The sequence below is a fragment of the Aquarana catesbeiana genome, linkage group LG10, assembly GCF_042186555.1.
Source record: "Aquarana catesbeiana isolate 2022-GZ linkage group LG10, ASM4218655v1, whole genome shotgun sequence".
NCBI lineage: Eukaryota > Metazoa > Chordata > Amphibia > Anura > Ranidae > Aquarana > Aquarana catesbeiana.
The window spans coordinates 138,121,832-138,148,504 of NC_133333.1; the positions used below are offsets into that span (position 1 = coordinate 138,121,832).

Genomic DNA, 26,673 nt, shown 5'->3' on the forward strand with positions numbered 1-26,673 from the left:
GATTATAAACATTTGGTGGTCAGCATCTTATACAGGTGGGTAATAAATCACAGCAAAAGATATTGAGCCGGTTTACAACACAAATACTCGGTTTGTGTCAGAGTATTCATGTGTGGAGGGCTTTGCCCCCCGTCACCTGTATTGCTTATCACTATACTCATTCACTTTGTGCTAATGTTCAGTTAGGAATTCGGGTCAGTGGGCCAAACTTCACAGTGCTTTCACCCGTTCTTCACAGGGAAATTCTTTAACCCACTCGGAGCTAATAAACAACACAATATCCTACACAACTGCCTACACTTCTACTTCATTTAGAAAAAAAAATCCTTTATTTATTTTTCTGTTTCCCTTAAAACAATAATTTTACATTATAAAAATCCCCTACTATCATTATTTTCCAGTCTGCCTCTGCAGCCAACTCTACATAGGGTCTGACCAAAACTCTCTAATCGTCATTGTTCTTTATGGACATTTAGGCAACCGAACCAATATAAAACTCAGTGTGAGTATACATTTATATAATATTATTTTAGAGAGAGATGCTCATTCCCCTCCCCAACTTCCGTTTCCACCCCCCCCCTCCCTCCCCTCCCTCCCTTTTTGTCCCTTCCCACCTTCCCTCCCCGTTTCCCTTTACTCTTTCATACTAACTTACCATCTACATATTCAATTCAAAAACTTAATTTCCTGGCAATCTTAATGTCTCCCAGTGTCTCCCTATCAGCCCTCTATGACCTTGCCAAATTGACCCCCTCGAATTCGGTGTATTCGGGACCAAGTCAGGGGACCGGCCAGGTGGTTTAAGGGTGTAATCATCGCATGGGGTAAGTGTCTAGATCCTGTAGGCAACTGGGTTCATAACTAACATTGACATTCTGTATGTATAATTTCACAGTGATTCTCATACTGTTGTTATAACTCTGTTCTATTTTGTTTATCTAGTGGTCTCAATTAAATAAATCTCTTGCACATCCCCTGAGGAAGCTAAAGTAGCGAAACATGTCGGGCTAGTGTGCAATATCTTTTGCTGTGATTTATTACCCACCTGTATAAGATGCTGACCACCAAATGTTTATAATCCTATACTGCCTACCCACAGTATGCGTTGTCTGTCTTTTCTTTTAAGTATATCATGTTAATAAAAACCATTTTTTATCTACAATAAGTCAAGTCTATATGTATATGTTTGACACCGTTAAAATCCCCCTATCCCCTTTCTCCCCTTTTTTTTGATCTACATAATGTATATTATGTAATGATTCAAAATAGCAGTTACAAAGAAACGGATCTCTTGCCAGGTTCTCCTGCATAAAAACTGTAGCATTTTATGGTAACAAATTTAAAATCTCTTTTAAGAGCATTTTTGGCTGCAGTTTCTGTGCAGCAGGGGGGAGCGTGATTCATGTTTTATCGTATTACAGGGCTCTTTCTTTTTTTTTTTTGAGTGACACTTCATTCATGTCATTGCAAACAGCTTTGCTTGCTGACATGCAGGGCCATTCAGGGAAGTGTGATATTATGAAAACATGTTGCTTAATATTCCACAGCTTCGGAAAACGCATTCTGGTGTGAACATGACACACATAAAACTATTGTCTTCTCTATGTCATTGCAGTTACTTGCATTTATCCATGAGGAAAAACGCAGGTGACTACACATAGTGTAAACAGCCTCAAAAACGCAATTCTTTCGAGGGTAACGGTTATACCTTTTATCAGTATACATATCTAAAGTCCCTGCAACTAATTATGTAGTTCTTAAAGGGTAACTCCACTTTTTGAGGTTTTTGGGGAAAAAAAGGCAAATAAAAGAAAATTAATATAGCGTATACCGGGGGGTCAGCAACTTGTAGATCATGGCCAGCTGACTGGTAGATTGCGGTCTGGGCTTGCTGACCCGCCATCCCAGAGCATCCAACAGAATGCAATGCAGAGGGACTACTTGTAAAGTTGGAGCTGTAGTAGGGAGCAAAAGCCTCATAAGCTGATGCCTCCTCTGTAGTTCTGGCTCCTGTCCAATGCGGAGTAATACCAACTGCACTCCATTTCTTATCCCTTCTAGCGGTCTCTAGAGTGGTCCCAGCAGCAGGGAAGAAGAGATCTTCAGGTCCTTGTGAAGCAATACATCGGGCATAATAGTATAGGGAGGCTTTTACACTGATGTGCTGCGGTTTACCCACACCATGGGGCAGTGCAGTGTATCTGCAGCTTTCCTGCAGGTTTGCTGCATTTAGCCATAGACTTTTATTATATCCTGCGGGTTTGGTGCGCTTTCTGAATGCAGGAGTTTTGATACGCTTTCAGAAAGTGCACCACACCTGCATGATATAATAGAAGTCTATGGCAAAGCGTAGCAAACCCAGGAAAGTTGCAGATGCACTGCGCTGCACCTGCGGTGCAGGTAAACCGCAGCACATCTGTGTGAAAGCAGCCTTATAGGGGGCTTAGAACAGTAAGGGTTAATTTGCATTTGCAGTTTGGGGGGTGGTAAAACCCTATAGTTAAGACGTTTTTTTATCACCCCCACCCAAATCACACCCTTTTTAGCATCAGTGGCCAGGGGTGTACATATATCACAGCCGCAGCAGGAGTTATACACCCTGGTTGGTGGGTGTAGAACCTGCCAAGCATGACCCATTCAAGTGAATGAGGCCGCTCTGCAAGTGCCCTGCAACCCTGTGCAGTACAGAAAACAAGGGGTTAAAGCAAGCAGCGTTGTATTGCTTTCTAACCACCTGCTTTAACCCCTTGGATCCCGCAGAAGCATGCATTTGCTAGGCTCTTGCAGAAAAATCCCATTTACTTGAATGGGTCGCGTTTGGCAGGCAGGAGCGCCCACCAAAAGCAACAGGGAGTTTAACCGCTTCCCGACCGGCGCACGACTATTTACGTCGGCAGAATGGCACGGCTGGGCAAAAGGGCGTATCTGTATGTCCTTTTGAATTCCCCGCCGTGCCATTGCATGCGCGCGCCAGCCGGGAGCTCCATGAGTCGGGTTGCGGGTCCCACAGACTCGATCGTCACGGGGATACCCGCGATCGTCTCACGGAGAGCAGGAACTGGGAGATGCTGATGTAAACAGCATCTCCCCGTTCTGCCTAGTGACAGTGTCACTCGATCTCTGCTCCCTGTCATCGGAGCAGAGATCAGTGACGTAACACTCACAGCCCAACCCCCCTACAGTTAGAAACACCTCCCTAGTACTCACTTCACACCTCCCCGCCCCCTAGTGGTTAACCCCTTCACTGCCAGTGTCATTTACACAGGAATCAATGCATTTTTATAGCACTGATTGCTGTATAAATGACAATGGTCCCAAAAATGTGTCAAACATGTCCGATGTGTCCGCCATAATGTCGCAGTCACAATAAAAATCGCTTATCGCCGCCAAAACTAGTAAAAAAAAAAAATATTAATAAAAATGCCATAAAACTATCCTCTATTTTGTAAACGCTATAACTTTTGCGCAAACCAATCAATAAACGCTTATTGCGATTTTTTTTTTTACCAAAAATATGTAGAAGAATACGTATCGGCCTAAACTGAGGGAAAAAAATGTTTTTTTTATATATTTTTGGGGGATATATATTATAGCAAAAAGTAAAAAATAATGCGTTTTTTTCAAAAGAATAAAAATCGCAGAGGTGATCAAATACCACCAAAAGAAATCTCTATTTGTGGGAAAAAAAGGACGTCAATTTTGTTTGAGAGCCACGTCGCACGACCGCGCAATTGTCAGTTAAAGCGACGCAGTGCCGAATCGCAAAAAGTGCTCTGGTCTTTGGGCAGCCAAATAGTCCGGGGCTTAGATGGTTAATGCCTGCTGCAGCAAGTGTACACCTTTGATTGCTGCCTCAGCAGCTAAAGGGGTAGTGATTGGGGAAGGCAAAACCGTGACTCAACGACAGGATTTTACCACCCCCCCAAATTTGTGTGAACGAGCCCTAAGCCCACTGCTGCCGAATGCAACTAAGGGTTAATTCACAAGTGCAGCAGGTACTCCTGTTCTTCTGAAAAGCGATCAGTGGTTCACGTAGAAGGCAGTGGCATGGTTATTTGAGGAAGCATGGGAAATGGTCAGCACAGATGATGAAAATGGAGAAATGGTTAAGAATATGGGCTAATATTTTAGGGATGTGTGATATAGTCTGAAGCATTCACCAATGCAAAGGCCTGGTTCAAGGGGACACTGGGGACAATGGTAGCTGGTATCTCTTCGAAATCCTTTACTGCTGCATACGCGACATCTTTTTTGGCGTCTTCGGCCTGCTTCAGATGGTGGAATGTGGTCCGGGAAGTGGCGTTCATGAAGTCGGCTAACAGCATCAGAGCAAAGGTTTTCTGGGGGGGGTTCTTTGATGGTAGATGAAGGACGTGACAACTTCTTCAATGAATTTTAGGAAGTGGGCAGGGCTTTCGGTGAATTTGGTGTAAATTATGTAGGCATTATAAATGGCCAAATTAATTTAATAGAGTGCCACTTTCTTGTACCAGAAACGGGACCTCCTTATTGCTAAATAGGGCTGAAGCATTTGGTCATTGAAATCCACCCCCCCATGTACAGATTGTAATCTTGTACACATTTTGGCTTTACAATGGGACCTTGTCTTCTCTGAACTTCAACTGTAGTGTTGTCGTGGATGGTGGACATCATGTACACATTCTTGGTATCCTTCCACCTCAAGGCCAGCACTTCGTTGCATCTCAAAGTTGCTCTTTCTCCCCTTCGCAATTTCTTATTTACTATGGCTTGTGGGAAGCCCTTCCTATTCTTTCTGGAGGTTCCACAGGCCAGGGTTTGTGCGAGGTATAGGTGTTTGAAAAGGGGCAGGCTTGTATAGAAGTTATCCAGGTATATGTGGTAACCTTTCTTCAGCAGTGGGTAGGCCAGGTCCCATACAATTTTACCAGTTGTGCCCATGTAGGCCGGGCACTCAGGGGGCTGGAGCTCGGAATCTCTTTCTTTGTATTTGCGGAACGCATACAGATATCCCGTGACTCTCTTGCAAAGCTTATAAAATTTCACTCTGTATTTGGCCCTTTTGCTAGGAATATATTGTTTTATTCCTAGTCGGTGTTCTGCCGAGAAAGTTCCGCTTGGCGGATAAGGACCCCCCTCTACAGGCGCTGGGCCTGCGCAGTAGGATCCGGCGGAAATAGCCGAAGATGAATAGGGGAAAATCAGCTGTACACGGCGCCTGTAATTGATGAGTGGGCGAATTTTATATAATTTATCGTAATTTGGATAATTGCGGGGAGGGCACTGGGTGTTGTCACTGAAATGAAGAAAGCACATTATCATCTTGTATTGGGACCTGGACATTACAAGAATAAATGGGCATGTGGTGAATGGGGTGGGTGGACCAATAGGCATGTTCTTCATTTTTTTTTTGTAAGCCCCATGTTTATGGTGAGGCCCATAAACATTTTGAACTCCTCCAGAGTCAAATCCTTCCACTCGAATGGACGAGCGTATGAAGATTGGGGGTTGTTGGCAATATGCTGCTGGGTATATAAATTGGTCTGGTCCACGATGAGTTGCAGCAAAGTGTTGGGCAAAAATAAATTAAAACAATCAATTTCAGAAAAATTTTAGGTATTGGCCTGCACACCTGATTGTGGGGATGAAAGGGGGAATTCTTGCTGATCCTGAGTCGGAAGGCAGCCATGTTGGATTGGCAAGACCATCTGGGAGATATGTAATGGCCCTGGCTCTGGGGGGACGTGGCACTCCAGTGCTGGTAGTTGGAGTTCCTGTGCTGGTATTTGAGCGTGATGCTGCGGAAGTGCTGGTACTGGGCATTTCTTGTGGCCTTTTGCTGGCGGCAGCGCTGGTACTGGGCCTTTGGTTTTGGGGTCTATCGCTGGTAGCAGCGCTGGTACTGGGCCTGGGAATTTGATCCTGGGGTATATTGCTGGTGGCTGCCTGGTTTCCAGAGCGCCGTGCTCTTTTAGGAGGGATCCATTCTTCCTCTGATTCGTTTGCCGATCCACTACTATCGATCAGTTCAAATGCTGAATTTGATTCACAATCGAAATTGGCATTTGAATCTGAAGAGAACTCCCCACTGCTCTCATCAGTCATGGAGAGGATCTTGGAACGCCTCCTCACTAGTATAGAATCTTTTGGACATTTTTTCTGATGGGCTGTGCGACAGATGACAACTACTGATGGGTGACAGGTAATGGGTGACAGGTGACGGTCACTGATGGGCGACAGGTGATCGGTGACAGGTGATGGTCACTGATGGGTGACAGATGACGTGTGACGGTCACTGGTGGGTAGAAGGTGGCGTGCGACGGTCACTGGTGGGTGACAGGTGAGAGGTAACGGGTGGCAGTCACTGATGGCAGTCTCTGATGGTGACTGGTGCACTTTATGGGACTGATAGGTGACAGATGAGGGTCACGGATGGGTCACTGTTGACGGTCACTGATGGCGGTCACTGATGACTGTCACTGATGATGGTCACTGATGATGGTCACTGATGGGTGACAGGTGCACCGCTGACGGCAGTCTCTGACGGTGTCTTTGTGGGCACTGATGGGTGACAGGTGCACTTTGTGGGCACTGATAGGTGACAGGTGCACTTTGTGGGCACTGATGGGTGACAGGTGCACTTTGTGGGCACTGATGGGTGACAAGTGCACTTTGTGGGCACTGATGGGTGACAGGTGCACTTTGTGGGCACTGATGGGTGACAGGTGCACTTTGTGGGCACTGATGGGTGACAAGTGCACTTTGTGGGCACTGATGGGTGACAGGTGAACCTTGTGGGCACTGATGGGTGACAGGTGAACCTTGTGGGCACTGTTGGGTGACAGCTGTAATGGGGGGGGCGATGTGACAGGTACCCTTTTATTTGTGGTGTTGGTGCAGTACAGTGCAAACACAGATCGGTCACTCACTGCTCCTGGCTCTTCTCTCCTCACACTGGTAATGGTGTGTGAGGAGAGAAGAGCCGGTAACAGCTAGTAACCGGTCTATGTTTACATTTAGTGATCAGCTGTGAATGGATCACAGCCGATCACGTGGTAAACAGCGGCCAGCCATTGGCTGTTTACCCTTGTCGGTGACGAGCAGTGTTCCTGGAAACACGCCGTCACCGACGTGACCGCGCTGGGCGCTCCCGATCGCGCGCATGCGCGGACTAAAGCGGGGAATATCCCTTTGTGATCGGCCGTGACGTAATCTCGGCTGATCACATGGTGAACAGCCATGCCCAATGGCTGTTCACCTCTTCGGTGACGCGCTGTGTCCTGGGGACACGGCGACACCGACAGAGCAGGGCTGCGCGCCCGGGATCGCGCACATTCCCTGTATGGATCAGCCGCCGTCATATGACGGCGGCCCAGAACAAGGGCCGCACCGCTCCGCCGTCATATGACTGTGGGCGGGTGGCAACAGGTTAAACGATGCTCAATTAGTACTAAGGGGCCCATAGTGTGCCAACAAAATATCTCCCACAGCATTACACCACCAGCCTGAACCGTTGATATAAGGCAGGACAGATCCATGCTTTCATGTTATTTACGCTAAATTCTGACCCTACCATCTAAATGTTGCAGTGGAAATCGAGACTTATCAGACCAGGCAACGTTTTTCCAATCTATTGTCCAATTTTGGTGAGCTTGTGCAAATTGTAGACTCAGTTTCCTGTTCTTAGCTGACAGGAGTGGCACCCGGTTTGGTCTTCTGCTGCTGTAGCCCATCCGCTTCAAGGATCGATGTGTTGTGCATTCAGCGATGGTATTCTGCATACCTTCTTTGTAACGCGCGGTTATTTGAGTTACTGTCGCCTTTCTATCATCTGAAATCAGTCTGCCCATTCTTCTCTGACCTCGGACATCAACAAGGCATTTTTGTTCACACAACTTCCGCTCATTGGATATCTTCTCTTTTTCAGACCATTCTCTGTAGAGATGGTTGTGCATAAAAATCCCAGTAGATCAGCAGTTTTTGAAATACTCAGACCAACCTGTCTGGCACCAACAACCATGCCATGTTCAAAGTCACTTAAATCCCCTTTCTTCCCCATTCTGATGCTCAGTTTGAACTTCACCACGTCTAGATGCCTAAATACAGTGGCGGCCCATCCATAGGGGGCACACGGGTGCTGCCCCCCCACCCTCCCCGGCAGTCACAAAAAATAAAAATATATATTTGTTTAAATGGCCCTTTAAAAAAAAATAGAAAAATGGTCCTATGGGAAGCACCATGTCTATGCAATCATGAGATTGCGGATGAGGCGCTGCATTTGCAGGCTTTTGACCTGCCTGTTGGCGCAGTCCATCACGCCGGACAACTACCGCCCGTAGTATGTATTACTACGGCCGGGTGCTTTGATTGACATTCGAGTTACGATGTCACTTCCGGTTTTCCCTGTGCCAGTACAGGAGGAGAGGACACGACAGCCTGGTAAGTCCTGGACCTCCCCGGAGAACGAAGGGGGGGGGGGGGTGCTATAAGTGTGTCCTTATCCTCATTAGTAATGAAATATGAGTGGTGTATCCGTGCAACGGAACAGAAAATTAAAAAAGTGGAGAAAATGGAAAAAAAATTGGAAAAAAATGGAAACAATGGAAGAAATCGCATAAAGGACTGCTGCCTCCACAGATGTGATTTCCACCTAGGTGGAAAAAACAGAAGGTAAGTGAAGGGTTAGTGTGTGGGTGTGGCGCTGTCCTAATTTATAGAAATACTTGGTAAATTGTGTGTAGCCAAATCCCATATGTAAAGTCGCATAAACCAAAATTGCAAATAAAAAATTCAACGAAAATAAAACCAAACATAAAACAGCAAAGTGACCCCCTTTGGAGTGTGTAGGTGTAACGTTGTCCTAGTGGAGAAAAAAGTGGAGAAAATGGAAAAAAATGGAAACAATGGAAGAAATCGCATAAAGGACTGCTGCCTCCACAAATGTGATTTCCACCAAGGTGGAAAAAACAGAAGGTAAGTGAAGGGTTAGTGTGTGGGTGTGGCGCAGTCCTAATTCATAGAAATACTTGGTAAATCGTGTGTAGCCAAATCCCATATATAAAGTCGCATATAAAGTATAAACCAAAATTGCAAATAAAAAATTCAACGAAAATAAAACCAAACATAAAACAGCAAAGTGACCCCCTTTGGAGTGTGTAGGTGTAACGTTGTCCTAGTTTAAAAATACTTTGTAAATCGTGTGTAGCCAAATCCCACATGTAAAATCGCATGTAAATTATAAACAAAATATAAACAAAATCGCATATAGCAAATTTAACGGCTAGGTTGGCCCCCTTTGAATTGGGGGAGGGGGAAGGGGAACAGGGGATGAAATCAAAAAATGACTTTAGCCAAAGTTATTCCATCCGCATAAAAACCCCATATAGTGATTGACAAACATAACATTGCTGAATAATTACATAGGTTAAATCGTGACTAGTGCTCAGTGCAATTTAAGTGAAAAACTTGACATCTTTGTAAAACAAGGCAGGTATTTGTATTAATCTTGGTGACCAGGTGCTCGTGTCTTGTGATCATGCGGACACTCACCAGCTTCTTTAACCCCTGCGGGGGTAATGCGCAGTCACAGTGTATGCCACTGTGCGGCAATCCACAGGCTGCTTCTGGGTCACGGTGACGTTTTAGGCATAAGAGAAGAAAGAGGAGATTCCATAGCGTAAAACCATAAAACACTCTTTATTGAACGCAGATGACAGAATGGTACTCACATTTAAGCAGTTTATAATAGGAAACCAAATGTCATCAAAACAGGAGAGCGTCAGATTTAAGTTGGTGATCCTCTGGGAGATGATGCAAAAGCGTCAGAATAGGCCACGCCCTACGCGTTTGGTCATAGGGATGTCAACTGGAGCGCTCCAGTTGACGTCCCTATGACGAAACGCGTAGGGTGTGGCCTATTCTGACGCTTTTGCATCATCTCCCAGAGGATCACCAACTTAAATCTGACACTCTCCTGTTTTGATGACATTTGGTTGCCTATTATAAACTGCTTAAATGTGAGTACCATTCTGTCATCTGCGTTCAATAAAGAGTGTTTTATGGTTTTACGCTATGGAATCTCCTCTTTCTTCTCTTATGCCTAAAACGTCACCGTGGCCCAGAAACAGCCTGTGGATTGCCGCACAGTGGCATACACTGTGACTGCGCATTACCCCCGCAGGGGTTAAAGAAGCTGGTGAGTGTCCGCATGATCACAAGACACGAGCACCTGGTCACCAAGATTAATACAAATACCTGCCTTGTTTTACAAAGATGTCAAGTTTTTCACTTAAATTGCACTGAGCACTAGTCACGATTTAACCTATGTAATTATTCAGCAATGTTATGTTTGTCAATCACTATATGGGGTTTTTATGCGGATGGAATAACTTTGGCTAAAGTCATTTTTTGATTTCATCCCCTGTTCCCCTTCCCCCTCCCCCAATTCAAAGGGGGCCAACCTAGCCGTTAAATTTGCTATATGCGATTTTGTTTTAATTTTGTTTATAATTTACATGCGATTTTACATGTGGGATTTGGCTGCACACGATTTACAAAGTATTTTTAAACTAGGACAACGTTACACCTACACAATCCAAAGGGGGTCACTTTGCTGTTTTATGTTTGGTTTTATTTTCGTTGAATTTTTTATTTGCAATTTTGGTTTATACTTTATATGCGACTTTATATATGGGATTTGGCTACACACGATTTACCAAGTATTTCTATGAATTAGGACTGCGTCACACCCACACACTAACCCTTCACTAAGCCTCATTAGTCCAGAAGGGCGGCCCAGGCACCTGCAGGAGAGGAGAGCCAGCTGTTCTGCCTTGTGACTTGTGTTCAACCCCTGCAGCACTGCTGGCTTTCTTCCTCCCAGCTGCTATGCACGGAATCAATGCTACATATCTGCCCAGAGTTCCTTCAGTTAGAAAGCTGTCCCATGCTGGCTTTGTTCTCAGGCTGGGTCCTGATTTTGGAACAGCAGGAACAGCAGGGACAGCTGCAGAATCTCTCTCTGCCTTTGCCATAAACTGTTTACACTGCCTGCCCCATCCTGAAACTCCTCCTCCCCTTGTGATCGGCAATGTTATCTGTTTGAGGGAAGATCAAGGTAAGAAGTTCTCTGCCTGCTTCTCCCTGAGCTCTGCTGATCTCCACACTGTGCTCTGTGTGTCCTTTAACCTGGCTGCATGTTGTAGTGCTACTGCTGGAAGAAGGTGAGTGGGGGGGGGGGTGAAGCTTCAGAAAGGGGAGAATGTGCCAGGAGCCAGCCTTGTACTGCAGGTAGACCCCGGCTACCACTGCAATGCTGGAGCTAGAGACCAGTGAATACACCTCTCCCTCCACCTAAAAGACTTCTCTGCGTCAGCCATTATTATACCTCCCAACTTGGAACTTGAGAATGAGGGACATCTAGGGATAGAGAAGACATGTGTTGCGCAACTAGGATTGCCACCTCATCCCTTTAAACCCCAACACATATGAATTACACAGGTTCTGAGGCTAATTTAATGCAGTTAAGGCACTAAGTGAGTTTAATTACCACCTTAATCAGCCACAGAACCCGTGTAATTAATATGTGTTTGGGTTTAAAGTGATGAGGTGGCAACCCTAATTGCGCACCTTGGCAAAAATGGGCGTGGCTAAAACACGCTGAATACTGAGGTGGCTTAAAGCAGCATAGTTAAATAGATTTTAGGCCTACATATGGTATATACTGTATACAGTCTGAAATTCTTGTACCCACAAAATACTTCATAATTACTGTGCTATGAGGCTCTCTGACATAACACTATATGTATACTATATACTCAGATACAGTCAGGATGAGGTCACTCCTTATATCAGAGTCCCTCTTTCACACCATTTGTCCCTTTCTTCACATTAGAAGACCCCTAACATCAGGTGCCCCTCTTCAAATTAGGAGCCCCCTTCATATCATGAGTCCCCCTTTTCACATCAGAATGCCCCCTTAAAGTGCCCAGAGCAGGAGTGTCCCATCAGAGTTCCTAATGCAGGAGTGACCCCTTAGATCAGTGCCCATATAGAACAGGCTTCCCCCTTAAAAGTGCCACAATTAGGAGTTCCCCTTTAGAGCTTCCCCCATAGAGTGCCAAGATTAGAGTGCCCAGAGCAGGAGTGACCCCTTAGATCACAGTGCCCATATAGATCAGGCTTGCGCATTAGAATGCCCAGAGCAGGAGAGTGACCCCCTAAGTGTACCCAGAGCAGGAGAGTAACCCCCTAAGTGTACCCAGAGCAGGAGAGTGACCCCCTAAGTGTACCCAGAGCAGGAGAGTGACCCCCTAAGTGTACCCAGAGCAGGAGAGTGACCCCCTAAGTGTACCCAGAGCAAGAGAGTGACCCCGCAGGAGTAACCAAGGCAGGAGAGTGACCCCCTAAGTGTACCCAGTGCAGGAAAGTAACCCCCTTAGTGTACCCAGAGCAGGAGAGTGACCTCCAAAGTGTACCCAGTGCAGGAGAGTGACCCCCCTAAGTGTGCCCAGAGCAGGAGAGTGACCCCCCTAAGTGTACCCAGAGCATGAGAGTGACCCCCTAAGTGTACCCAGTGCAGGAGAGTGACCCCCTAAGTGTACCCAAAGCAGGAGAGTGACCCCTTAAATGTACCCACAGCAGGAGAGTGACCCCCTAAGTGTACCCAGTGCAGGAGAGTAACCCCCTAAGTGTACCCAGAGCAGGAGAGTGACCCCCTAAGTGTACCCAGAGCAGGAGAGTGACCCCCTAAGTGTACCAAAAGCAGGAGAGTGACCCCTTAAATGTACCCAGAGCAGCAGAGTGACCCCCTAAGTGTACCCAGAGCAGGAGAGTGACCCCCTCAGAGTGCCTAGATCACAGGATTCCCTTTATCAAGAGCAGGTATATACTTAGATCAGTGAAAGGGGAGAGGGAACAAGAGAAGTTGTAAGGGAAGGTTCACACTGCTGTGATGTGGGAACCCTGCGAATCCACTGTGGGTTCCCGCATCGCATGTCTCCCGGCGGCAGTTGACACTGCCCTATGCAAATTGCTGGGAGTGTCAATTAAAAGTTAATGACACCCCCAATTCATTTTACTTATCGCGGTGCGATCTATAAGTTTGGACAGGAATTGGATCACATAGCTTTGACCACCCATGCGATCCGATTCTGCTGCGGACCAAAAAAAGGGTCCTGTGTGAGTTTGGTCCAAATGCGATGCAATTTCAGCCATACTATCTGTATGGCTAAGGTCACATTGCACAGACATCACATGTCATTTGCATTGCAGTGCGGTCCAAATCACATCCGATGTCAGACATCGCTGCAGTGTGTGAACCGGCACTAAAGGAGGACCAGCCACGGTATATATGATTGATGATGTAAATTTTATTGATACAAAAATGAATAATTTAAACAGGTACACAATGGCCTGCCCCTCTAAACACTGTTAAAATTGGTTAAAAGGAAAGAGACAACGTTGTCACTTCAACAAACACACAGGGCGTCGCTCACATGTCCAACCAGGGCCATCCTTTTAGGCAGGGCAAAAGGGGCAGCTGCCCTGGTCCCTGTCATTGTTGTGGGCCCCAAAGCAGCTGCCTCATACTTGCCAACTATCCCAGTTTAAATTCCCTCGTCCCTTGAAGTTTTAGTTCCGTGCTGTGTCCTGATATCTCAGTGTGAAATTCTGTTACTAATGTTGCCCAGCTCTGCCCTATTGTTGTGCACAGATGGCTGACCTGCAGACCCTGTGTTTATATGTAAATAGCGGCAGACCGGCAGCATTCATATGTAGATAGAGGAGGTATTCTTATGTATATCATGCACCCCTGAAGTCATATCCACCATCACCTATACTGAATGCTGCCCACTGGGGAGATATATGCTAGGGGCATTTTTGAAAGTCCTGCCTACTACTGTGGTAATTAAGCCTAACTTCCGCCTGTTCTGCAAAGGTAAGTAAATTAGTGTGTGTGTGTGAGGGGGGGGGGGGTAGTGTGGGGTGTGCAGAGGTAGGCAGAGAAGGAATTACAGTTTGGGATGCACAGGTGAGCAAGGTGGGGATGTATGGAGGTGAGGAAGGTGGGTGCAGAGATGAGCAGAGGAAGCAGGTAGAGTTAAAGGGGACTGATGATAAAGAAAAAAAATGCTCCTGCGCACAAGTGGGTACCAGACAAATAGTGTATAGCCACAGACCTTACTGCCCTCAAGGATGGGGAATCCTAACAAACAACGAGAAAAAAAGAGAGAAAGGGTGCACCAGCCATGTGCAATATTTACATCCAAAGGATAATGCACATGGCTGGTGCGCCCTTTCTCTCTCTTTTTTCTCAGAGTTAAAGGGGAGGGGGATTGGAGTGGAGAGGATGGGGAGGTTTGGGGTGCAGAGGTTAGCATGGGTTTTAGGATTGCAAGGTGTACTGACAGAGTGGATTACGTTGTAGGTCATGTGTAGGGCAGCCCAATCATTTCAATGGGCTGCTCTATGCGCTACAAATGCGGAAGAAAGTCTCAAACCCTTTTTCACAATCACACGGTGCCAAGGCATAGGTCAGCAGATGCGTGAGGGTGTCATTAACAATTAATAGCACTGCTGTGTATCTGCTAAAGGGGAGCACATTTCTGTGGTGTCAGGAAAGCGATTCTGCATGTGTTCCCAACACACACAAATTTGAACGCAGGTTATATGTCTCAGTTACATTGGTGGTCAGTGTAAATCTTCTCATTACATTGCTTCTTGGTGTAGAATTCTTTTATTCACACTTGTGGCCAGTGTGAATGTCCTCCTTACATTGGTGGTCAGTGTAAATCCCTCCTTACATTGGTGGTTACTGTGAATGCTTCTATTACATTAGTGGTCAGTGTAAACCCCTATTACGTTAGTGGTCAGTGTAAACCCCTATTACATTGGTGGCCAGTGTTGAAATTCCTCTTTATATTGTTAGTCGGTAAAAAAAAATCAGCATTGCCATTGATCACACCCTCCCCCCAGCACTGCCACTGATCCCAGGAGTTCTAGGATCTCATGGAGTTTTCTGTCTCATAATGGGTCTCCTCACCTCCCCAGTCTATGGTATACAGGCAGTGAGGAGATGATGTGCTGTAACCTCTAGAAACCAAATCAGTGAGCAGTATTGATGTACAGTAATCTCCAGCAACATTCAACAAGCAGAAATCATGTGCTGTAACCTCTAGCAACCAATCGGTGAGCAGTAATCTGTGCTGTAACCTCTAGCAACCAGTCCATGAGCGGTAATGATACACTGTAACCTCTGGCAATTAATCGCAATCGCTACCTGATCTGATTCAGTGAACTGATTTTTAGTCTAGCTGCTATTTATTGTGTGTCTCAGAGCAGGTGGATCGCGAAACTGCATGGAGGTGGGGGGGGGGCAAGAAAATTTTTGCACAGGGTCCAACCAATATTAAAGACGGCCCTGTGTCCAATCATAAGGTAACAGCTGAATGGATCGCCTGAATCACTGTTGGCTAATTCTGTGCAGTCTTGGACTATTCCTCTCAGGGAGTAGAGTGAATGGACTTGCTGAAATAGTTAACAGTCCATGGTTAGATAAAGATCCATGTCAGGGCTGAGTGGAAATGCATAGTGATGCCTACTTTATTGATTCCTCCTTATTGCCATAAGGCATCCAGATGCCTGATCAAAGTCCAGAGGCAGATGTCCCCATTGTATGGCTATGAGCCAATATATGGACTGATTGGTGTTGGATGCAGGGAGGTGATAGCCAGATGTATGGCTGTATTGACAAGTCACCTTCCCAGTAATTGGATCACAGGATTCCCTTTATGAAGATCAGCATACCCCTAGATCAGTGCCTGCCACCACCATAGAGGAGAACAGGAGTCCCCCCAGACCCCCCTTGCCTCAGCTCAGTGGCTTCATAAGGAACAGGTACTGCCTGGTGTGGTGAGGGGCGGGCACAGCTTACTGACCGACCTTATCCTTCCTCCATAGATTAGGACTTGAGTCCCCCTCCCGTCCTAGCTCAGCAGGCAGCAGCTCCATAATAAGAAACAGGGCCATGCACGCAGGTGATGTTGTGATGGTGAGGGGGCGGGTGCAGCCTACTTACATTTCCAGAAGAAATCATTCTTCCTCCGGGGCTGGAATAGGAAACTCCCCTGAGCAGGACATGTCTGCTTAGAGCTCCGCACCGACCGGGACCCGACAGCCGTTTAAGCAGAGTCACACCGGACCATAACCTCCCCACTTCACCGCATTAATCCCTGAAATTTGCGGGCACATTTTGGTGACATCTACAGCGGGAGAAAAGCGAAGCTGAAAACAACAAAGCCTCAGGAAAAGCTGACTAGAATGGTATCTAAAATGGCGGCGGCACCACCACATCTCTCCTCACAGACTGTTATGCCGCGTACACACGGTCGGACTTTTTGTCTACAAAAGTCCGACAGCCTGTCCGACAGACTTCCGGCGGACTTTCGGCGGACTTGCAGCAGACTTTCTAACGAACGGACTTGCCTACACACGACCACACAAAAGTCCGACGGATTCGTACGTGATGACGTACACCGGACTAAAATAAGGAAGTTCATAGCCAGTAGCCAATAGCTGCCCTAGCATGGGTTTTTGTCCGTCGGACTAGCACACAGACGAGCGGATTTCGGGGTCCGTCGTAGTTACGACGTAAAGATTTGAAGCATGTTTCAAATCTAAAGTCCGTCGGATTTGAGGCTGAAAAAGTCTGCTGAAAGTCCGGAGAAGCCCACACACGATCGGATTACCAGCCAGCTTTAGTCCGTCGGCGTCCGTTGGACTTTTGTAGACGAAAAGTCCGACCGTGTGTACGCGGCATTACACATCAGCATCACAGGTCTCCCTCTTCAGCGCACTGTGGTGAGACTGAATATGACTTGAATTTGTCTCCTATTACTCTACATAATAATCAAATAGGTTCAGACCTGCTTTTCCAATTTGAATGGGTATTACATAAAGTGTTTTAGATTCAGAACAAAAGTCTGACATTATTATATCTACCCCTTATCAAATTAAACGTAGAAGCATGCATGCCATGAAGTAATCAAGCTCTGACTCTCAGTCCAGAATAAGAACTTCTGAGCTTTATTTCCTCTTTTTCCTTCAGTTTTATACACTTTTTTCAGACAGAGAATACGGCATATGCAAAACATGTTGTTATGACAATATATGAGATTTTAACAGTTTCAGCAGTTTTAGCAACAATTTCAGCAATTAATCATAGCTATTATTAAATATCTTGGTAACTTCCTCTTGAGACATTGGATGTTGATGTCATGTCTGCTTTTGGTGCGATTTTCGGAAGAGACACTTTATTTTTATAATTCTTTGCGGTTCGGCTTCAGACTGAGAAAAGGGAACTAGCAGCTATCTGTTGTTATCTGAATTCTTATGCCCCGTACACACGGTCGGACATTGATCGGACATTCAACAAAATATTTGATCGATCAATTATCTACTTGTTGTGCCACATCCTAAATTCGAGTTTAGAGCAAAAGAAGTTCCCCTAGCGGACTTTAAAGGCACATTTTTTAAGAAAATATTTTAAAAAAAAGGGTATGTAAAGTAGATAACAGTTTATTAGTTACAAAAAATAATCAAGTGAATCACATAGTTACAAAGTTAAAAACAAGGAATGCATTTCCATAAATATAGAAGTTGATACCAATACATGTGCACCCGACGCGTTTCGGAGTTACTTATGCCTCCTTCTTCAGGGGTGATTGTAGGGTTTGCAACAAGAATTTTATTGGTATCTACGGATATAGGTTGTGCATTCCAGGACGAATTAAAAGAAACATAGATATGTTGACGTACTGCCCATCGGACACGCTCCCTGGTCGTGGTGTGTAGAACTTTAGTGAAGTATAGCAGGAGTATTCACATAGCCACTGTCAAGGTGGAAGTAGAGACGTATAAATATATAGGGTGGTTTTATTCTTCCTTCCAGTAGGAAGAAAGGCCCAAGGTTAGCGGGCATATGACAGTTTAGATCTGAGGTCACACTGGGGCCAAATGTGTATCCTGGTCCGCCTACAATAATGGGGGGCAGTAACTGGTGGTAAATATGGATCAGATGTGGTTCAGAAAGCAAGTGTCACAGCACCTCGCACCAAGAGCGTCCTGTCTGCAGCAGATTGATCGGACATTCCGACAACAAAATCCATGGATTTTTTCCGACGGATGTTGGCTCAAACTTGTAATAGAGCAGTAATAGTAGATTGCAGGTCTGTCACAGTTTCAGGTATTCCCCTTATGCGCAAGTTTGAACGTCTGGCTCTATTTTCGTAATCTTCGAGCTTAGTTTGAAGTATTAAATTCTCTTCTTTTAATTATTCCAATTCTGTTATATTTACTTGGGTTGTAATTTCAATTTCATCCATTTTTATTTCTAGGGCTGCGGTGCGGTTTCCCAGCTCTCTTATTTCTTTGGTTAGGCTTTTTGTTATTTGGTCTGAGGTTTGTTTTAAAGCCTTACTTGTCTTGCATACACACGGTCACACAAAGTTGTTGGAAAATCCGATCGTTCTGAACGCGATGACGTAAAACACGTACGTCGGGACTATAAACGGGGCAGTAGCCAATAGCTTTTGTCTCTTAATTTATTCTGAGCATGCGTGGCACTTTGTGCGTCGGATTTGTGTATACACGATCGGAATTTCCGTCAACGGATTTTGTTGTCGAAAAATTTTATAGCAAGCTCTCAAACTTTGTGTGTCGGAAATTCTGATGGAAAATGTGTGATGGAGCCCACACACAGTCGGAATTTCCGACAACAAGGTCCTATCACACATTTTCCGTCGGAAAATCTGACCGTGTGTACGGGGCATAAGAGTTAAGATTTAACAAGCTAAGCAATGACACAATATTACATTTGAAATAGGCATTTTAACATTTTTACCTGGTACCTTATGTGACAACTTTATGTGACACCTTAATCACATCCATTACAGTTCCCCCCTTCAAAATGTCTATTTTAAATCTGTCCCTTACACTAAAATCCTATCCAGTCCCCTGGCCCGCCTCCCCTGCAACTCTTTTCAACTGTATATAGAGAAGAGCAATGACTAACTCATTACCCTACTCGATACAGCTTGGAGGGACAATCAGGTGCTGTCTGTCCCTGTAACCTTATGGCGTTGCAGCTTGAGGGGAGGTGACTGTAATGGAGTGCATTTCATAATTTTCATCTGGTATTTCCTGATTCACAAACGTAGGAGAACATTGGTCAATAGCTTTCCCTAGACACTTTTTAAGACAGGGGAGAATACAGCAAACTATGACAGCCAAGGTCACCAAAATTATCAGTATGGTTATTCCTATCTGTGTTAATAATCCCTGCAACCCTCCCCTAATCCAGGTGAAGTATTGATCTCAAGGGTTGGTGAGCCCTGAATTCTTTCTTAGTTCCTCGGACAAATCCTCAAGTTTCCTGATGGCCAAAGTCACCTTACCGTTTGGGCCAGTGTTGTCTGGGATGTAGGTACAACATTTAACTGTTTTAGGCACCATTTTACACATACCCCCCTTTTCAGTTAGGACCATATCTAAGGCCATACGATTTTGGAAAGTCATGTGTGATGCGGCTTCTAGTTGTTCTGCTAAACCTTGATGTGCATCTCTGGTGTAATTGACAAACCTTTGTTGGTTGTAGTAGATGTAATTATGTAATTTATCCAGTCTACATTCTTATTTACAGTGATGATGGGGATCAAAGATTCAAATCCTGCTGCTACTTGGTCTCTTGCTTTGAACTCATCTGGGACCCCTCTAGGGACCCCTATGAATTCTATGTATACATGAGGGTCAAAGCTTCCTGCTGGGGCACTCCTACTCCTCCTGTTAGGCATGGGTATGTCGTTTTAAGTCTGGTTCTATTTGTGGTGTGGCCTCTGGAAAAATATGCAGAGGCATTATGGCCTTGGCCAATGCGCATTCTCCTGTCCACTGCTCTATCAATCTGCTTCTGATTTTCATGACTCCGCAAATCCAGTATACCTCTCCCAAAGACTGGACTTGATTCTGTACTAGATCTACAGAGGCCTCACTATAAGATCCACAGTAACCCCTAGTGAAATTCCCAAAGGGTTTCCCCACTCCCTGATACTGTTCATAGCATGTGTAATTGCCAGGATATATGGTGATACCTTCTGGCTTGAGAGTCTTGGTGACTTATAGGATATTCCTCCTGCCAATGTTCACACAGGGAGTGGTTAGTGGTTGTGTTGGTGAACAGGCTAAGGAAATATGTCTCATCTTCGGGGGGTATGTTTAGGGGTACTGTTCCCAAATGAGGCCTAGCCCCCCCACATACATAACAATTGGTTTTGTTATGTTTCTCTGCATTGTACCTCATCCACTCTAGCCACAAGTTGACATCTCAAAACCCGGTTTCTGCAGCCATCGTGTCCTCGAAGGTAGGGTCTGCTATGGCCACCATGTCCCCTAACTTCTGTATATGGGGCCTCAGGGGGTTTGAGCTAGATGAAGATTGGGGAACTCCCCACTCTGGGTTATTGAACATATCTTTCAGATGGAAAGGCTTTCTAAAACTGGAATACCCACTTCCCCACCATAGGCCCAGAACACAGGTCCCACTGTCCTCTGGGCTAGGATTCTCAATGGTCAGCCTGAATTCTTTGGTGTAAGGCTGATCTGTGTGTTTGTTGATTGTCATCCTAAGAGTGACTTTCCATTTTTTTCTTTTCTATTTTGGGCGTTTTCAGGTTTGTACCCCCAGTGTTCCAACCCACTGCTCCCCAGGAATCATAGTTGCTACCCCAATAGGTGTCAGTGACGCATACATACACAGTCATGGGTCTTACTTCTTCATCCCAGGACCAGATCTTGTACATAGTACCTGGAATTATCTGTTCATAAGAGGATTAAAAGTGGCAACATGTGTATTGGATGACTTATACAAGAACTGGGTTACACCATCTTTTTGTTTGATGGCTACCTCTTGCGCCTGGGCAATGATTACTATGGAAGGGATATACAGAATCATTGTTTGGTCCCCTCGGCCTCCTCCTTAGGTACAGGGACTTTCTTGCAGTTGGGAGGCGTGTGTCCACGTGTTCTTCCCGGCCACTTTGACTGATGTGGCAGTTGTTAGGAGAACCTGGAAAGGACCATTGTATCTGGGTTCAAGAGTATGTTTTCTCACAAACTTCTTTATCAGGACCCAATCACTGGGAACCAGCTTGTGTGTGGTTGTATCTAGCTCAGGATCTGGAATGGAAGAAAACACTTCCGAATGGATACGGGTTAATTCTCAAGATAAAGCAGTCACATAATCAGTTAATACATCAGATTGGAGCTGCAACTGTTGTGGGAAATAACAACCTACTCTGGGGGCTGAACCAAACATTATCCCATAGGGTGACAGACCATGGTTTCCGCTTGGAGTGTACCTAACACTGAATAAGGAAATGGGTAGGCTGTCTAAGGCCAACTCATTCCCGTTTCCTGAGACATTTTTAGCATTCTAGATTTTATTGTGCCGTTTAATCTTTCCACCTTCCCACTGCTGGTATGGTATGGGGTGTGGAAAGATCATGTGACCCCTAAAGCTGCCTATATCTCTTTGGTTACTGAGGCCGTGAAAGCCGGCCCCTGATCGCTCTCTATAACCTCTGGGACACCATACCTGCACACTATTTCAGTTAAAAGTCTTTTAGCCGTGGTTTTTGCTGTAAATCAATGCATATTCATATCGGCCACTCTTTGGCATCTGGATGTGGTCGATCTGTATCCTTTGAAAGGGGTACTGGGCCTTTGCTAGATGCTTCAAAGGTACCTTTTCTGTTCTTCCTGGGTTACATTTAGCAAAGATAGTGCATGACTTGCAAAAGTTGTTGGTAAGTGGTGTAATCCCCAGGGCTAAGTAGTATTTATCGATCAGGGCATTCATCAACGTTTTTGACAGATGAGAGGCACCGTGGGCCCACTGTACCACTGCAGGAAACATTGATCGTGGCAGACACGGCCTCTTGTTTAATTCCATGATCCCTTCAGTTTCTGTGGCTCCTTTCCCGATCCACACTTCTTTTTCTTCTTTATCAGCTGCTTCTTGCTCCTTGAGATGGGTCCTACTCACAGGAGGGTTTTGTAGAATCATGGTGGTCTGTACAGTTTCTTTAGGGGTATCCACTGTATCATCCAGGATAGGTGCATTCACTCTGCTGACCACTTCTCGCGTTCAATCTGCAGCTTGTTTCACAGCGGTATCTACCAGGTGATTGCCTCGTGCTTCTTGGGGAACCAGCTTGCTGTGCGTCTCTACATTAAGTATAGCCACTTGTATTGGGAGGAGTAGGGCATCCATTAAGTCCTTGATAGCTGCACTGTGTTTTACAGGTGTTCCTGCTGCTGTCAGGATCCCTCTGGTTTTCCGGATGATCCCAAAATCGCAGGCAACACTAAGGGTGTATCTTGAGTCTGTATAGATGTTAGCTCTTTTCCCCTCTGCCAATTTGCATGCCATTGTTAGGGCCTGGAGTTCTGCCTCCTGGGCAGACATGGAGGAAGGTAATGCTGAAGATTGAAGAACTTGTATCTTCGGTGGTGACTGCGTATCCTGTGTGGTACCGTCCAGTGCTGTCAGCATACCTGGAACCATCCACAAAGATTGTCATGTCAGGATTCTCAAGGGCTGTTTCACTGACTGTCTGTAAATGTGAAGTCTCCATTTTCATCACCTCGAAACAGCCATGAGCGGTGAGATGAGGATTATTCTCCAAAGAGGTTCCCCCCTTGAGAAGTGGAAGTAGAGTGGATGGGTTGAGAGTATCACATCGGAGGAGAGTGATGTTATCAGGTAGGAGCAAGGCACACTGGAGTCTGAGGTGTCTTGCTGAAGACAGGAGCTTGGGCTGTACTGGTTTAGTATGGCAGTTATGTCATGAGGGGCAAGAAGGATTAAAGGGTGGCCCAACACCAAGTCAGCAGTGTTGTCCAAAAAGGCTTGGGCTGCAAAGACAGCTCTGAGACAGGAGGGTCCCCCCCTGGCCACTGAGTCCAGTTGACAGGAGTAATACCCAATGGGTCTGAGTCTGTTACCATGGGCCTGAGCCAAAACTCCTGTGGCATGTCCTTGCCTCTCTGAGACAAACAGTTTAAAAGTCTTTTAGTCCCAAAGCAGGGGCTGTTGAGAGGATCTCCTTCAGAGTTTCAAAATTGTCCACATCTTCTGGAGAAAGCGAGAAAGGGCATCATAAAGGGGTTGCATCAAGAGGGAGGCTTCTGGGACCCAAGAACGGCAGTAGGAGATTAATCCTAGAAAGGCGTGAAGGGGCTTTTGACCTTGAGAGATGCCCTTGATTGCAGCAACTCTTTCTTCAGTGAGATGTCGGGTGCCTTGGGAGATGCAGTGGCCTAGGAAAATCACCTTCTCTCTGGACTTTTTGCTTTAAGGCCTTGCATCCTTGCTCAGCCAGGTAGTGGAGGAGGCTTTCAGAGAAGATTGAGGCATCACCAAGGGTATCTGCACAAGCAGGAAGTCATCTACATACTGAAGGAGTACAATGTCTGGGTGTACGTTCATCCAGGTGTCCAGAATGAGGGCCATTGCCTTGGCGAATTGGGAGGGTGAGTTCTGGGCACCTTGTGGCATAACAGTCCAGGTGTAGCTGGCAGGTGACACAAGCTTGCTTGAAGATAGGGGCCAAGTGATCCAGAGAGGGGCGGGGTGGTGGGCGAGGTGGGGTGTCATGTCTCTGGTACTGGGCGTTTTTCATGTGGACCATGGTTGGGGCTTGGTTGACTGTGGGTGAATTTCCAGGGGCTTCAGTATTCCCTTCTGGAGGGGCCGGGTCTTCCGCAGTTGTAGCAGACACGTGGAGTTGGTACTGATGGGCGCAGATAGGGTGTGTCAGAGGCCATCGTGAGAGGAGCTACTCTCTACTGGTCTGTGAGGATTCTGGACCTAATAACTACTAATAACAATGTCTCAAGCTCCATTACGCTATACTCAGACCCTTCCGGATTGACTCTTTAAGACCTGAAATAAATTAGCATGTGTCTATGTGCTTTGTTCAGCATGCCAAAACCCAAATCAGTACATTTTTGTGCTATTCTGTTGTGATATTTCCCAACAGATTTGCCTCTCCCTTGTGTGACCTCGTGTACCCATATTGGCTTCAGGCGTTTCAGAGTGGACCATCTCCATAGAGAGTAATTAAAATATATATATATATATATATATATATATATATATATATATATTATTGCTAATACAGCTTAAACACAATTAAAACCTTTTGCATAGATATAACTCATTTGCTACATTTACTGTTATTAGAGAAACTCCTTAAAGTCAGACTCTCAGTGATGAAGGGAAGGGGCCGTTGTCTTTGATGGTGTGAGGGTCCATGAACCCATTCAAAGGGGGTTTAGGGAAAGTACTGGGTAATGGCTGCTGGATTTATGTATTGGATTGCAAGGGGCGTAAGAGGGACTGTAAATGTGTGTCATCATATAGGTGGTCAAATGGGTCGTTGGACAATGACGCGAAGGAACTCATTGCCCCAGCTGATGAGTCATACATGGGGATGGACCCAATGCGGGGTGTGCCTTGAAATGTAACAGTCTGTTGTTTTGGGGTTGTACCTGTTCCGGCATGCCTGTCAGCTTGGTGTATCCGGGCAGGGCCGGCGTGACTCTGGTCCATTAGCATTAGGCCGGGCTGAGTCTGAGTCCCTAGTCCCATTTGCTCATTTACTGTTATTAGAGAAACTCCTTAAAGTCAGACTCTCGGTGATGAAGGGAAGGAGCTGTCCTGACTCAAGGGTCTGACAATTCCTCTATCCGTCACCTGGTACCGGTTCAGACCATATCACAGTCTCAAGTTAACAAGGACAAAATGGATATAGAGAGAGAGAGAGAGAAAAGAACGTCTACAGTGTTCGACTGCCGTGCAAGTCTCCTTACACGCGTCTTTCCAAAACGTAGACCAGTCACAGCCCTGCCCACTCAGGTGGCCACAGGTAGGGGAGCGAGTAATATGTGACTACTTATTACTCTCAACAAGACATTTAACAAACAGATAACAGAACAGGAGTACAGTAATTAATATTCAATGCACCACATTAAATGTCATTTACATTTCCCAGAACCATGCCCAAATTCCTCACTCTATTTATTTTTTTCCTTCCTCTTCAAACTGTTCTGGTTGTTGAAGTTGCAACAGACACCTTTCAGCTGCGTGTCCCCTCCTTTTAACTTCACTTTCTATAGCCTGTGGCGACTTGCCAACTTCAAGTTTAACTGGATGATGTACGTTTAATCTAAATACCAACAAATCTGTGATCTCCGCTAACAAGGGTTTGTAACCAAGAACTTCTCTCTTATATCCTGGCTCTACCACTTTAACCAACCCCCAGCCTCCTTCATATATGCTAAATAACAGTCTGCAAACACATTTAGGACATGACATAATCAACCAACAACAAAATATGTGACAACTGCAGAGAAGTATAGGATTACTCAAACTGCCATGGGATCCCCCACGCTATGCGTTTTTCTGACGCCCCCTCCTGGGGTTTCCCGGTTGCCCGTACTTACTGTGCTTTGCCGCACAATTATTTATTTTTATTCCCCCCCAGGAGAAGTTTAACCACGTCCTGACGCCTTCTCCTAGTCCCAGGAGAAGTTTAAACCACGTCAACTAATTTCATCCATCATCCGTGACTATCTAAGCAATCCCTCATTCCCAACAGCCACCACAAAACACAAGATTGATCAACAAAACAGAACAGAACAAAACAGGCGGTAGATATAATTGCAGGTTCCTTAACTTATCAACAGACTTGAGGCAAGATTAATACCTGTCTTTGTGGGCCGCAGGAAGCCGAAATGGGCACAGAGAATGACCAGCCACGGGTACAGGATAAACAGTAGACTAGATATACGAGATATCAACAGTGTCTTACCATTTTTAGAGGTGATCAGTCTCCTCCTGTCTCCGTGTTGGCTTTTCTCTCCCGGTCCCTTCTTGATCAGCTACTTGGGACCCTAGCCTCGAGCCCCAGGTTGGGCGCCAAAATGTTTTTGATTCTGAACAAAAGCCTGACATTATTATATCTACCCCTTATCAAATTAAATGTAGAAGCATGCATGCCATGAAGTAAGCAAGCTCTGACTCTCAGTTCAGAATAAGAACTTCTGAGCTTTATTTCCTCTTTTTCCTTCAGTTTTATACACTTTTTTCAAACAGAGAATACGGCATATGCAAAACATGTTGTTATGACAATATATGAGATTTTAACAGTTTCAGCAGTTTTAGCAACAATTTCAGCAATTAATCATAGCTGTTATTAAATATCTTTATGAAGATCAGCATACCCCTAGATCAGTGCCTGCCACCACCATAGAGGAGAATAGGAGTCCCCCCAGACCCCCCTTGCCTCAGCTCAGTGGCTCCATAAGGAACAGGTATTGCCTGGTGTGGTGAGGGGCGGGCACAGCTTACTGACAGACCTTATCCTTCCTCCATAGATTAGGACTTGAGTCCCCCTCCCATCCTAGCTCAGCAGGCAGCAGCTCCATAATAAGAAACAGGGCCAAGCACGCAGGTGATGTTGTGATGGTGAGGGGGCGGGTGCAGCCTACTTACATTTCCAGAAGAAATCATTCTTCCTCTGGGGCTGGAATAGGAAACTCCCCTGAGCAGGACATGTCTGCTTAGAGCTCCGC

General features: G+C 45.6%; 1 protein-coding gene across 4 annotated transcripts in view; it reads left to right on the forward strand.

Annotated features, from left to right (window-relative positions):
- LOC141110916 (sulfotransferase 2B1-like) overlaps positions 1–26,673 on the forward strand; it is a 394,700-nt gene that overhangs the window by 104,242 nt on the left and 263,785 nt on the right. For 2 of the 4 annotated variants that reach the window (XM_073602706.1, XM_073602702.1), the window contains exon 1: positions 11,081–11,201. The exons of 1 other annotated variant lie outside the window; for it this stretch is intronic. The gene's annotated coding sequence lies outside the window, so the exon portion shown is untranslated. Of the gene's footprint in view, positions 1–10,921; positions 11,202–26,673 lie in introns of those variants that run through there. One more of the 4 variants, XM_073602705.1, reaches the window with a different exon arrangement.